Below are 15,381 nucleotides of genomic sequence, written 5' to 3'. Positions count from 1 at the left end.
TACAAGACGACTCCAGTTCTGAACTTATCCCTTATGTGGAGTTTGCTACTTAACCTCTGTGCTTCATGTAGCTCCCACATCTATCAAATAGGGGCAACCACCCCACAGGATTGTTGAAGATAAGATAGGTTTGCTCTTAGGAAGAAAAGCTATGGCAAACCTAGATAGCATATTAAAAAGAAGAGACATGACATTACCAACAAAGGTCCATACAGTCAAAGCTACATTTTTTCCAGTAGTCATGTATGGATGTGAGAATTGGACCATAATGAAAGCTGAGAGCCAAAGAATTGATGCTTTTGAACTGTGGTGTTGGAGAAGACTCTTGAGAGTCCCTTGGACTGCAAGGAGATCAAACCAGTCAATCCTAAGGAAATCAATCCTGAATGTTCATTGGAAGGGCTAATGTTGAAGCTGAAGCTCCAATACTTTGGCCACCTGAAGCAAAGAACTGACTCATTGGAAAAGACCTTGATGCTTGGAAAGATTGAAGGCTGGAGGAGAAGGGGACGACAGAGGATTAGATGGTTCGATGGCATCATTGACTCAATGGACATTAGTTGGAGCAAGCTCTGAGAATTGGTGATGGACAGGGAAGCCTGGAGAGCTGCAGTCCATGGGGTCGCAAAGAGTTGGACATGACTGAATGACTGAATTGAACTGAACAAACACCAAGTGAACCAAGAAATAGAAAGTGAAGCTAAAGTAAGCCTGGTTCCTCTGTCTATATATCTCTCTCTGGACCCAAATGTCCCTTTGTTTCTGCTTCTCTATGTATGTCATTTTTTTCTCCTTTACCTTAGATTTGTCTTTCCCTACTTTTCTACCCAAATCTTACAAAACAGTCAACCCAGTGCCCCACATACCCATACTCTCAGTTAACATTCATCTCTGTCTCTAGGTGTAGTGCATTAAATGGTAACTCTAAAAGGATGTGCCTGTGTCCTAAAATCCAGACCCTGTGGATGATACCTTACTTAGAAAAACAGTCTTCACAGTTGTAATTAAGTAAAGAGTCTCAAGATGAGATTATCCTCAATTACCCAGATGGACCCTTAAATCCACTGACTTTGTAAGAGAGAGAATAGGAGAAGACACAGACACATAAAGGGGAAGCAGCAGTGAGACCACAAAAGCAAAGCCTGAAGAAATGTGGCCAAGGAAGCCAAGGACCACCAACAGCCATCAGAAACTGGAAGGGGCAAGGAAGAATTCTCTCCAGAGCTGCCAAAGCAAGTGCAGCCCTGTCTATGTCTTGACTTCAGACTTCTGGCCTCCAGCCTGTGAGAGAATTATTTCTATTGCAGGAAGCCAGCTGGTTATTGGTGGTTTGTTGCAGCAGCCATAAGAAACAACTACACTAAGTTTTCATTCCAAATCCCTGGGAGGGAAAATCTAACTGGTTTAGGCTAACTCACATACAACAACATATCCACTGAGCCCATTCACTTCTGCTAGAGAGATGGGTCACACTGGAAGAACATGACTGCCAGGGCCACTCCTGTGTGGAGGGTGACTGTCAGTTCTCCAGGAAGTGAAGGAGGGCTGGGCAGAAAGCCATTTACTACATACGAGTTCTCCAAACATCCAGGTGCCAGACTTCATTTTTCAAATCTTTTTCCCTTCATCTCCACATCTTGTTCATTGACTATTTTTGGACCAGCTCTCCCTGCCTTCAATTTTTCACTTCTCAGTTCAGTTCAGTCGCTCAGTCGTGTCCGACTCTTTGCAACCCCAAGAATCGCAGCACACCAGGCCTCCCTGTCCATCACCAACTCCCAGAGTTTACTCAAACTCATGCCCATCGAGTTGGTGATGCCATCCAGCCATCTCTTCCTCTGTTGTCCCCTTCTCTTCCTGCCCCCAATCCCTCCCAGCATCAGGGTCTTTTCCAATAAGTCAACTTTTCGCATGAGGTAGCCAAAGTATTGGAGTTTCAGCTTCAACATCAGTCCTTCCAATGAACACCCAGGATTGATCTCCTTTAGGATGGACTGGCTGAATCTCCTTGCAGTCCAAGGGACTCTCAAGAGTCTTCTCCAACACCACAATTCAAAAGCATCAATTCTCTGGCGTTCAGCTTTCTTCACAGTCCAACTCTCACATCCACACAAGACCACTGGAAAAACCACAATCTTGACTAGACGGATCTTTGTTGGCAAAGTAATGTCTCTGCTTTTTAATATGCTGTCTAGGTTGGTCATAACTTTCCTTCCAAGGAGTAAGCGTCTTTTAATTTCATTGCTGCAATCACCATCTGCAGTGATTTTGGAGCCCCAAAAAATAAAGTCTGACACTGCTTCCACTGTTTCCCCTCTCTGCAAATCTTCCCACTTCTAACTCCCCTGCCACCATTCTATCTCAAGCCAGTATCATATCTTGCCTGGTTTGCTGCCACAGTACTTGCTGAGTTTCAAGTCAACTCAAAACGCATATACTGAGGCACCTCAGGTGCCACCGTCAGCTCAGAGGGATGTCTCAGGTTATTTTAAATCGTCATGGAAATTATAGCAACATTTGTCAGAAACTACTAGCTTGAGATAGTTCAGTTTTGATATTAGTTTATTTTACTGTTTCCAAAGACCAAATCTTTTCAAAGGTGGTTTTTAGTAATTGCTATGATGAAAGCAAGCACCACTTGAAAATCAGTGTGTAGCAGAAAATAAGACTGGTGGTGGCTGACATGATTCCAAGGCTTGAGAAGGTGTGCAGTGTTCAACAAGCACTAAATTGTTAGAACAGAAGTGCTTATTAAGCTATTTGGATGTGTTTACTTAATAAATGGAGTTGTTAGTTATTCCTTTTGGCCCAGGCATGCTGTGAAACAACTGCTAAGACACCAAAATATTGCTCACTTTTCATTCTTATTTTACCAAGAGTAGGAGATGGAACCAACTCCCATTTCAAAGATGAGCCAAGCATCATTAATGCCCCTGGAGAAGGCTAGCTGGATTCTTCTGAAAAGACTGACTTTCTGAGACTGTCTATTGGTCACTTAGGAAGTATTTGTTTCCTCTCATGGGACTGTCTAGTATGTTCAAGTCAACTCAGAAAGCATATAATGAGCATTAAGAAAAAAAACCACGAGACTGAGGAAACCTAGGTTTGAGACTCAGTTCTATCATCTATTACCTTCATGTCCTGAGGCCAGTGGCTTCATCTTTCTGAACCTCGGTTTCTACAGCTATTAAAGGGTGTAATGTAGTCACTCAAAAAAAAAGTATTTATGAGCCTACTCTGTGTTCATCATTGTTCTATACTGTGAAGCAATGTTCTCAACCTTTTATTTCATTATGCTCCTCTAAGTGAAAGTAAAATTCGCTCAGTCATGTCTGACTCTTTGCAACCCCATGGACTGTACAGTCCAGGGAATTCTCTAGGCCAGAATACTGGAGCGGGTAGCCTTTCCCTTCTCTAGGGGATCTTCCCAACCCAGGGATCGAATCCAGGTCTCCTGCATTGCAGGTGGATTCTTTACCAGCTGAGCCACAAGGGAAGCCCTTGCTCCTCTAAGGAGACTTTTTTGGTCCTAATTCTGCCTCCCAAATTTGAATGCCATATATATACTGCATATTTGTGTACTACACATAAATCTATGCTATATACATAAGAAGAGTGAGATAATTGACTCCTCAAGAGTGAGATAATTTTGCCCCCTGGGGATAATATCATCCCTGTTGAGAATGTACACCCTAAGGGAAGAGAGGATATTTCTGCTGTCACAAAACATGTATTCTAGCATGAGAAGTTGGACAAGAAATAAACAAACAAAATAAATGTGTCAGATGTGAAAAGTGCTTGAAACAGTATAACAGGGCGCTCTGCTGGAGAATGACTGAGGGGATGAGCCAGAGGCCTCTCTGAAGAGGCGACTCCAGGGGTAAGAGCTGAATGACAACAGGGGCAGCCAGGCATCTCCACAGGAGGAGCCTCTAGTGTGTGGTCCTCTGCTGGGCACCAGCTGGGTGAGTGGCAGCAGAAGGGCGGAGAACACCGGAGACTAGTTTTCAAGACTGAGTTATACAGCAGAGAAAAACATCTTGGAAATAGTAAGTTGCTGAATGAATGGGAGGGATTATTATGTGCAAAGGAATGCTTTTAGGCATTATTTAGGCAGAAAATACTAAGCCCTGGCCCCTGCTATCAAAAGAGTTGTTTTTGAAAAACAGATGAAGAAGATGGGTTCTGGTAAAAGGTTTAAACAACCAAAGATATGAGATATATATCTATCTAGATATAGAGAACTAGAAGAAACAGAATCATTAGAAGTAAATAGATGGTACCCAACATTTCTGAAGTGCTTACTATGTGCTTCTGTGCAGAGTGCTTTATACACAAACTCTCACAGTCCCATGGGGTTATTCTATTTCATTTCACAAGTGAGGAACAGAAGCTCACAAAGCATAAGTGCCTTGCCCCAAATCACACAGGTAGTAAGTGGCAGGACTTAGGTCTGTCTGACTTGGGTCTAAGGTCTTAACCAAGATGACACAACTCCCAGTTTCCCCTCCGGTTCTTTGTGGCATGCCATCTCCCGTGCCTGCCCCTCTAATATCAGTGATTTATAGTTATTCAGTTAGTAGAACTGAACTTCTCCTGCTAGAACATCAGACTCAGCTCAACAATTAAAAGACTAATTACACTGCTATTACAGGGCCTTGGAATAAAAAACTGTCCACACCATGTTTAATCACCCACTGTTTTTTGCTTGTAGGGGAGAAATATATCTTATCGCGGGTCCTGAGGATGACTTCATGCCCTTAGTAAATACAGTCAATGTCTGGGTTGGAAGCAAATTTAAAATCAGATTTTATTCTATCTCGGACCTCCTAAAAATGCAAATCCAAGAATGGTCAACAGAAATATAGTGCTAGTGATTAACTGTCAAGAGGAGACCCAAAGACCAACACTTGTCAAGAGAAGAAAATAGACACTTGCTGTGTCTGTAGGCCATGAGACATAATTGAAGAAATAGTAGATGAGAAACCCCAGGATCTAGGACTGATTCATGATATGGAAGTGTCATGTGGCTCTGGAAAAGTGTGTGGTAGAGAAGATCTATAGTTTAAAAGAGGTGGAGCCAGAGCTAGTCTGTGAAAGATTCCTCCCATCATTGGGCATGGGCAATCAATTGTAAGCAGAGCTTTTGCTTCTTGTCAATATCCTGGCAAAGTAAAAATCATCTATTAGGAAAACAGTTGATAATGCAGTTACACAATTAGAGATGCACTATTTTTTTTTCCTTTCTTTGATGAAAATCTCACAAAATAGAATTCCTGTTTTTGTAGGATCCAGAGGTATAGCAGTACAACAAAGAGTGGATATGTCTGTGTGTGAGATAGCAAACAGATACGTAAGCAACTATCAATAGTAAACATACCAGTTTACATTAGACGTGCCAGAGGGGGAAAAAAGAACAACTATCTATTCCCTCTAAAAAATTATACTAGAAAATCACTGGGAGAGAAGGGATATAGACAAGCAAATATTAATGTACAACACGTCATAAAATAAATAGCACTGTAAAATTCATAAAAACATTCAACAAACACAAGAGTGGTTAAGAAGAGCATGACGATGGTTGGCTGCAATTGTCATGAAAGTTTTAAGGGAGGTTGAATTTAAAGGCGCTGTTGAAAGACAAGTAAAATTCTGATTCACTTACTAATAGGTTCTTTGATGGATTCATCAAACATTGTATGGAATCCTCAATCTAGAACAGATCATGCCTAAAGCAACCTAAAATGTCCATCAACAATGGAAAGGAAATATTATACAATAGAATATTACTCAGCCATAAAAAGGGATGAAATTGTGCCACTTGCAGAGATGTGGATGGACCTAGAGACTGTCATACAGAGTGAAGTAAGTCAGAAAGAGAAAAACAAACATTGTATATTAATAATATAGCTTATATGTGGAATCTAGAAAATGGTACAGATGAACTTATTTTCTTTCTTTTTTTTTTCCATTTATTTTTATTAGTTGGAGGCTAATTACTTTACAATATTGTAGTGGTTTTTGCCATAGATTGACATGAATCAGCCATGGATTTACATGTATTCCCCATCCCGATCCCCCCTCCTGCCTCCCTCCCTACCCCATCCCTCTGGGTCTTCCCAGTGCACCAGCCCTGAGCACTTGTCTCGTGCATCCAACCTGGCCTGGTGATCTGTTTCACCCTTGATAATATACATGTTTCGATGCTGTTCTCTCAAAACATCCCACCCTCACCTTCTCCCACAGAGTCCAAAAGTCTGTTCTGTACATCTGTGTCTCTTTGAGATGAACTTATTTTCAAAGCAGAAACAGATCCAGATGTAGAGAACAAAGATATGGATATCAAGGGGAGAAGGGAGGTGGGATGAATAGGGAGACTGGGATTTGACACATACCCATTACCATGTATAAAATAGATCGCTAATGAGAACCTACTGTGTAGCACAGGGAACTCCACTCACTGCTCTGTGGTGACCTAAGTGGGCAGGAAATCCAGAAAAGAGGGGTATATGTATACATGTAACTGATTCACTTCGCTGTATGGCAGAAACCAACCCAACATTGTAAAGACCATTACACGCCAATAAAAATTCTTTAAAAATTTTGTTCTGATAATTATATCCTTTTACCGAACAGAAAGGAATGTATAAGAACTCATACATTCATTCATTTAAGCCCAAATTTCTCAAGCACCTAGGTATCCAAGACTGTATCAATTGTGTCTGATACTAGGAACAAGAGAGGAAAATTCTCAGGCATTAATTTTCCAGCTAGACTAAACATCATAGGGTACAGCCTCCAGGCTAATGACAAAAAGGGAAAGGAGCCACAAGGAGGCAGACACTGAGCCAGTGGTCTTTCATTAGCTGTCCAGGCTAACTCTTGGGAAGAAACAAGACAAGAAAGTCCAATTTAAAAGTACCCGTTGCCCTTGTCTTCTCATTAGACCAACTCTGAGGCTTCAGAGAGCCCTTAGCCCCAGGCCTCATTAGGAAAGCAGATGGCCATATCAGAGGGGTTAATAGCAGCCAAGGATGACCCTGACATGACTTTTGGTCCTAGCTGCTGACAGTCTGGAGGTGGTTATGACTTTGAAAACTGAGGGCAACAACTTTTGGTGGGGAATGAACAACAAGGTAAAATCTAAAAGTATGCTAGAATTTAAGGAGATAATCCACCTACAGAGACAGGAGAAGCAAAAATTTAAAAGAGTAGTAGCAACATGGCTGACTATTTATATAATCAAATATTACACGCCTACACTAACAAAGGTAGTCATGGCATGGATAGTACACCAAAAACTAGTATTTTGAAATATCCTTAGCTATTCTACTAATGTGGACAAAACCTAGTATAGGAACATGACTGACATGTACGTGGTGGACAGTGCTGTGTGTGCTGTGTGCTTCTTGAGAGCCAAAACGAAGATGAGGACATTGAGTCTAAATCTGCATGGATTAAGTGAAATTATTAATATATGATGTGTTCTATGTGTTCTTCCTGTTTCTCACCAACTGTCCTGGTCTGTCAGTGTCTGCACACCACCACCTAAACTCTTAATAAACAGCCCTTACCTCTGTTGCTGGCAACACAGTTATCAAAAGCATGTGAGACCGAAGGACTCTATACTGTGGACAAATGGGATCCCCAAAGAGTGCGAGAACACTGGTGGTTTGGTGGTTTGGTTACAGTTGTTGCTCTTATCGGGTGAGCTGCGGTTGTTTCCCGTCCCAGAATCACAGTGTTTGCTCCACTCTCATAAAACAGTTTCATTACTTAGGAGATCAGGAAATGAAAAGTTTCCAAACCAGTGGTGACAATTTCTGCACAATCTCTGCCTTTCCCCATAACAGAGCTGCAAACAGCTCAATATGCCTAAATATGCAAAAAACAGCAATGACCTTCCCGACTGATTAATCCAATGACTTATCCAAAGTCTTGGGTGTGAGCATTCTCAGACCCGTGGCCCCTGCTTTCCCCATTCTTGTCTCTGCATCTCTATTAGCCCTTCTCTGTCTAGTGTTGGGCACAAATTTGGTCCCTGACCTAGATGGCCTTACGCATTCCTCAGCAGACTGCCCAAGAGACTTTCACAAATTCCTTGTGCACTTTAAATTTTAATAATGAAGACTATAGACTTACATAAATAATTTGCAAACAGAATTTGAAAGCTAATTTCTTTTGCTCATTAAAATTTAGGATAGCCATATTATACATCAGGCATAATAGACTCAGTTCACATCTTGCGACATGGACAACTGGCTCTCCCAGGCAGGAAATAATTTAATTTACATATAAACGCCATTCCCACAGTGTGACAAAAGCTCTCTGTGGTAAAGAAGTTTGAAGTACTTGAAGTTAAGTCAGTGAATTTAGAAAGGGTTTGTGACTGAAGTGCAAAACAAAGAGTTGAGAGGCTAACACCTTGACTGCAGCTCTGGGAGAAACCCCGAACCACTCCTGCCCCACGGAAACTGTGAGACAACAGATGCTGTGGTTTTCAGCCACAAAAAAAGAAAAGGAAAAGGAAAATGAGTGGATGTTTTGTTAAACACCCACATACACTTCTGGGAAAGGATATTTTCTCCTCACCTTATTTTCCCCTCTCATCTTTTCTAACTTGATACAAACTATGCGGCAAATGAACTGGTCCTATTCATTCTAGACTTGAAGCCATGTACATAGCTCTTTTTCCCAGCTAAAGTCATGACCGGGAGAGGTACACATACCCAGGGAGGTGTGCACATCACTTGTGCAGGCACACACGTGCATGTGCATGCACGCACATACATGCACATATCATTTCATTTATTTTTGGGGGGAGGATTTAAGAAAACACCCATTTATTTTGAGATAAATAAATTCTCCAAAACCATTAAACATAGAATAAGGGAACTAATATTTAATATGGGAAATGAGGTCATTTGGAGCTAGCCCCAGAAAAGCCTTGAATTCCACATCAAGAAATTTAAACATTATTAAATTGATAAAGCCACTATGGAAGACAGTACAGAGATTCCTTAAAAAACTAGGAATAAAACCATCATATGACCCAGCAATCCCACTCCTAGGCATATGCCCTGAGGAAACCAAAATTGAAAAAGACACACGTATCCCACTGTTCATTGCAGCACTATTTACAATAGCTAGAACATGGAAGCAACCTAGATGTCCATCGACAGATGAATAAATAAAGAAGTTGTGGTACATATACACAATAGAATATTATTCAGCCATAAAAAGGAATGCATTTGAGTCAGTTCTAATGAGGTGGATGAACCTAGAGCCTATTATACAGAGTGAAGTAAGTCAGAAAGAGAAAAATAAATATTGTATACTAACACATATATACAGAATCTAGAAAGATGGTACTGAAGAATTTATTTGCAGGGCAGCAATGAAGAAACAGACATAGAGAACACACCTATGGACATGAGGAGAGGGGAGAAGAGGGTGAGATGTATGGAGAGAGTAACATGGAAACTTACACTACCATATGTAAAATAGACAGCCAAGGGGAATTTTCTGTATATCTCAGGAAACTCAAACAGGGGCTCTGCATCAACCTAGAAGGGAGGGATGGGGAGGAGGATGGGAGGGAGGTTCAAGAGGGAGGGGATATATGTACACCTATGGCTGATTCATGTTGAAGTTTGACAGAAAACAACAAAATTCTGTAAAGCAATAATCCTTCAATTTAAAAATAAATTTTTTTAAAAAAGAAATTTAAACATAGTGTGTGTGTGATGGAATACCATTTTGAGATTTCTAAAGATGGGGTTGATGTTGAACCAACAGTTAACTGATAGGAAGAAGGAAGTGAAGAGGAAAGGAAGTGCAATCAGAGAGACTAGTTAGGGAACTGTGGTTACAGTTTATGGAAAAAATAACACAGTTAACCAGAGATCACTTGAATCAGATAAGGGGGAAAGTACACAGCTACTAGGGTAGACGCACCTTAGTAATTGATGGCTAGTCAGGTGGAAGATGGAGAAGAAACAGTAGATGCAGTTTCCAGTCTTTGTGACTGTGTGTGTGATGATGGCATTAATTGTGTTAGAAAATACAGAAGAGAACACAAGTTTGAGGAGAAGAAGGGTAATTATATGCTCACATTTTTAAAAGTTTGCTTATACTACTGTTATGACATGATGAAAATGACACTTCACCTGTGATCTTCCTCCTCAAATTCCATAACTCCAGTCTAAAGATGAGAAAAACATCAGACAAATTCCAATTGAGGGACATCTACAATATACATGGCCATGCATGAATGTATGAATATACATTCATATGAATGAATGAATATACATGGCTCAGTCATGTCCAACTCTTTGCGACCCCCATGGACTGTGGCCCACTAGTCTCCTCTGTCCATGGAAACTTCCAGGAAGAATATTGGAGCAGGTTGCCATTTCTGCCCCATATACATGGCCAGGGTTTCTCAAAACTGTCAAGATCATCTAAAACAAAGTCTGAAAAACTGTCAAAGCAGAGAAAAGCCCATGTAAACAGGATTACTAAATTTAATGGGTGGCATGCTGGAACAGAAAAGGTCATTAGGTAAAAACTAAGGAAATCTGAGTAAGTGATATACTTTAGCTTATTGTTCTAAAAAATAAAATTTGTTCAAAGTTTGCTTATTAAACTTTAATTAAAGTTAGCATTTGATATTTCTAACCCATCACAGGAGCAAGGGGCCCAGGGAACCAGGAAGTTCTTGTTCCCCACCCACAAATACTTCATTACATTAGATCTCATCCCTGATAATTCTGTCACCTCCCCACCATCCACCTGAATGAGAAAACTGAGATGGAGGACAGAAAATCATCACCTACCCTTAAAAGCTAGACTTTCTGGTACAGTGTGGTACATGTGTGCTCAGTCTTGTTGAATTCTTTGCAATCCCATGAACTGCAGCCTGCCAGGCTCCTCTGTCCATGAGACTTCCCAGGCAATAATACAGGACTGGGTTGACATTTCCTTCTCCAGGGAATCTTCCCCATCCATGGATCAAACCCACATCTCTAGCATCTCCTGCATTGCCAAGCAGATTCTTTACCACTGTGCGAAGACTTTCTAGTAGTAATGCTGAAATTCAGAAAGGGTATATATGGGTGAGATAGCAATGTGACAAGAGAGGGCAAAGCAGGCCAGAGAAGAGCACTTCATTTTCCAGCGGCTGTGTTCAGGTTGCAAACACACCATGATCACATACCTTAAACCTCTGTGCTTTTGGATTTCATCCAACAGACGTTTACTGAATGGTTAGACAGGCTGTGTACTGTTAGGTGCGAGCCACATGGGGAGGAATATGCCACAGCTCCTGCCTGTAAGATGACCACAGTCTATACCAGAGATAGGATGGCAAATGACGATAGTACATTGTCAGAAGAGGGGTGTTAGAATTGGGAAGAAAAATCATTTGGGAAGTGGATGAAGAGTTAACAATGAATTTTACTTAGGGTAAATTTTACTTAGATGGTAAGGGAGAGTCACACCAAAAACAGAGCTTAATACTGGGGCTCCAGAGATAAGTAGGCTCATGCCATGTGAAGTGGGAGGATTCAGCATTTGCAAAGACATGGCCACATTCAACTGTATGGTGTACTTGAGGAAGTGGCAGCCAGAGTTTCAGATACGGACTTTCTCCCTGTGGTCTGTGAGAAAGGTCAATCAGGGAGGAGAAGGGCTAAAGTGAGGGAGACCAGGTAAGAAGCTACTGTAATGATTCCAGCTGGAGATGAAGAAATCTACAATCAGGAGGAAATATAAAAACATGCTCAACCCTCCTACCTTCTCATTCTTCTAGCAACATTCAAGCAAAAGAACCTGAGTCCCTGATGTCTTCTGCTCTTGGCAATGCAGGACGGCCTGATATTTGTTTCTCGAGCAGCTAGTGGCTAGAGGTTGGCCTCCTCTCATTAGAGAACCCTGAGGTGCAGGCCCATGCCTGTTTCAGAATTCACCAAGGAACTCCACACGCACCCCCACCATCTGCTAAGTAACCCTCCCTTTCTTCCCAGTACTAGTCCTCTCAGCTCTGGCTGTTAGAAGGGGGCCATGCTTACAGTATGCTGGGGAGCAATTTGGAATAGCTTCAAAAGCTGCAGAGATTTCCATCTATCTCTTTTGTTTCTATGAAGATGTGGTCAAGGCCATGGAAATGCAGGCTTCTTTTTCCCTTGAAGGTGGGTGAAGATAACCTGTGACAGACACTTTACTTAGAAGTCACATGGCCTCATGAAACCTCAAGTTTGGCTTAAATTTTCAGTTTTTGTCAGTTGATACAGCTCAAAGACCTCAAACTCTGTGGATGTAGGCCCTGCAGCTTTGCTTTCCTGGTGCTGAGGAGGGGCACACGGTGGGACAGTGAAGGGCACAGACTCTGTAGCACACAGACTTGGCTTGGAATCCTAATTCCATCACATACATGTGATATGACCTCAGTCAGCCAGTTAACCTCCATATCTGTCTCCCCAATTGTAATAATGGACACAACAAGAGTACGCACTATGAGGGCTGTTGTGAGGATTATACTCTAGATGAAGCACCTATACACAGCCTGTGACATGGTGACCAAAATTAGCTGGTAGATGCCTTTTGCAAGGCCCACTTGCACCAGTTCCACCCTGTGCCTCTGGGTGTGTTATACTGAAGCAGCACACACACCAAGTACCTGCTGATTACACAGCCAGAGGGTGGGGGTAGTGGTGTGTAGTGGTTAAGGGCTGGAACTCAACTGCCAGGGTTTGAATCCCACTTCTGAGTTGCGTGGACCTTAGGCAATAACTTACTCTCTGTGTGCTCAGTTCTCTCACCTGTAAAATGGAATTAACAACAATAACTACCTCATAAAGTTACTCTGAGGAGCAAATGAGATTCACCCATTGTGCTGCACATAGTTAGAGTTCATTTACTCTCATTGCTGTATACTAAACCACTTCGCAAATATTCTATGATTTATTTACCCTTCTACTCTTGATGAAGATTTCAGCTGTTTCCATTTGGGGGCTATCATAAATAGTGCTGCTACAAAAATTCTTGTACATATCTTTTGGTGAAACCATGCATACACTTCTGGTTCAAGTGGAATTTCTGGGTCAAAGGGTATCAGTTTTAGCAGATATTGCCAATCAGTTTTCCAAAGTGGTTGTTCCAATTTAAATCCCTGCTAGCAGTGTATGAGAGTTCAGTTGCTTCACATCCTCACTAACAACTTTGTGACATTTTCATTTCAGACGTTCTAGTGGATTTACAGTGCTATCACACTATAGTTTCAATTTGCATTTTCCAGGTTATATACCTTTCCATATATACATTAAACACCAAGTCATGGATGGAGGAGCCTGGCAGTCTACAGTCCACAGGGTCGCAAAGAGTCAGACATGATTTAGTGACTAAACAACAACAACTAGCATATAGCAAGCATGCAATAAATGCTAGCTATTATTGCTATTATTATTATTATTCTGTGATCACCAAAGCACAACTTTTCAGAGACATTGGCACAGACTTCTAGAAGTTTCTAGACATTTTATACTCTCTTGACCCATCGTTTATCTTCCATGGGTGCCTCTCCCTATGCCTCCCACTTCTCTTGACTAATTTCTCTAACAGTAACACACCTTGTTTCTCCCCCAGTCCAGACATACAGAGTAGGAGGAACTGGAGACCAAGTGAGACTTCTGACCTCTGATATACACAGGTTCCCACCCCTGCTCAGGTGTGTCAATTCCGAGAAGACCAAAAAGAACCTTTAACTCAGAGGCTCCAGGCCACCCAGAGTCTCATCCATCTGACCTCACTTCCCTCTAGCTCCTTCCTGATGAATGGTTTTGACAACTTTCTTATGATCACATCCAAGTCAGAAGTGAATCTTTAATGCCTTCTGTTAAGATGCATCACTTGTTTCTAAGTTGCACACTTGATTCCCCTCGCATAGCCAGGATCCTGAGGGGTTTGTTAATGCATAAGGCCACATACCTCAGGGGAAAATTCCATAATGTCCCTCAAACAAGAAGATAGTTAAGCTCTAACCTCAGTTTAGGCTTTACTGGTAAGCTCCAGGAGAGAAGGAAAAAATGACATTGTATAATTGGGGGTGGAGTTGCATCTTAACAAGATTTTAGGAAAGAGGGAAAAAGGAAGGCAGCTTAATAATTCCCAAATCAGGTCAAATTTTTTGCTTTATGTTCATATAAAATATTCTTCACACTGTAACAAAATGGACACAATGTTATTCTCTAATTAGCTGGGTAAGAGGCTTCCTCTTAGATGAGACTCACCTTTCTTGGTGTACCCTATGGAATAAAAGGTGGGACCCCTGCCTCCAAGGACCTTGTGAGGCAGAAATACTCTGGGTAAAATAAGAGAATAAACTTGCTACTTGGTTGAAAGGAACAGAAAGAAAGAGAAAGATGCTAAAACACCAAAAAAAAAAAAAACCTGGTTAAAGGCTGTTCATTGGAATATGTGCACCTTAAGTCTTCAGGAAAGGTGGTTATTTCATTAAATTCATAGTGCCAAGTGAATCTTCTGTGGAAATTCATGAAGGAATTGAGATTTGTATGTAGGTCCTCCTGGGACAAAATTGAGAAAGCCTCTATAAAAGAATCACAACAAGGTGGGGAAAAAAAATTAAGCAAGGGTTCTGGACTCAGTCAAGTTCAGAATAACCAACTTGTTGCAATTTGTGTAGGACTTCTCCAATGTTAGCATTGGCAAGCTCCCATTCCAGAAACTCCCTCTCTCCCAGGCAAACTCTTAACCAGGCTGGAAAACAGAGGATTTGGATTAAGTTTACCTAAATTTCCTAAGGCCAGGGAGGTCCCAGTTGACAAATTAATTATAATTAAAATAGCACGTATACTGTTCAGCTTTTGCTTTCTAAGTATGATCTCTTGCTATACAAACACATATGCACAGAAACACAAACACCAAAGGTACATGCTAAAATTAAAATAAACAACTCCTAACAAGCTAAATCCCTTTCTGATCAATAATTTATATGTTTCTCACCATGTTACTTAAGAGTTTGCACTTTTTTGTGCATGGAGAAAAATCCATCACTTTGCCTCCGCTCCTGCTTTAAACGCCCTAAATCAGCGGCCTTCCCATTGGAAGACCTTCGTTCTGATCCAATACTTTTGATAGGAAGAGAACAAGCAGCAGAGCAAGAGCCTCCCTGTGTAATTCCTCTCATCCCTTTCCTTCTTCCCCCAACACGTACGCATGCAATATGGAAACACTGACCTAGGAAGGACTCGTTTTCAAGAGGCTAGGCACAATGATCTCCTGAGCTAAAACTGATTATGTTTTCAATAAGTTTAACTCAGACTTTCAATTTTTGTAGTCTTAGAAACCAGGAGAAATAATTTA

The sequence above is a fragment of the Cervus elaphus genome, chromosome 4 (genome assembly GCF_910594005.1).
Source record: "Cervus elaphus chromosome 4, mCerEla1.1, whole genome shotgun sequence".
Classification (NCBI taxonomy): domain Eukaryota; kingdom Metazoa; phylum Chordata; class Mammalia; order Artiodactyla; family Cervidae; genus Cervus; species Cervus elaphus.
Note: the sequence above shows the minus strand (reverse complement) of the source record.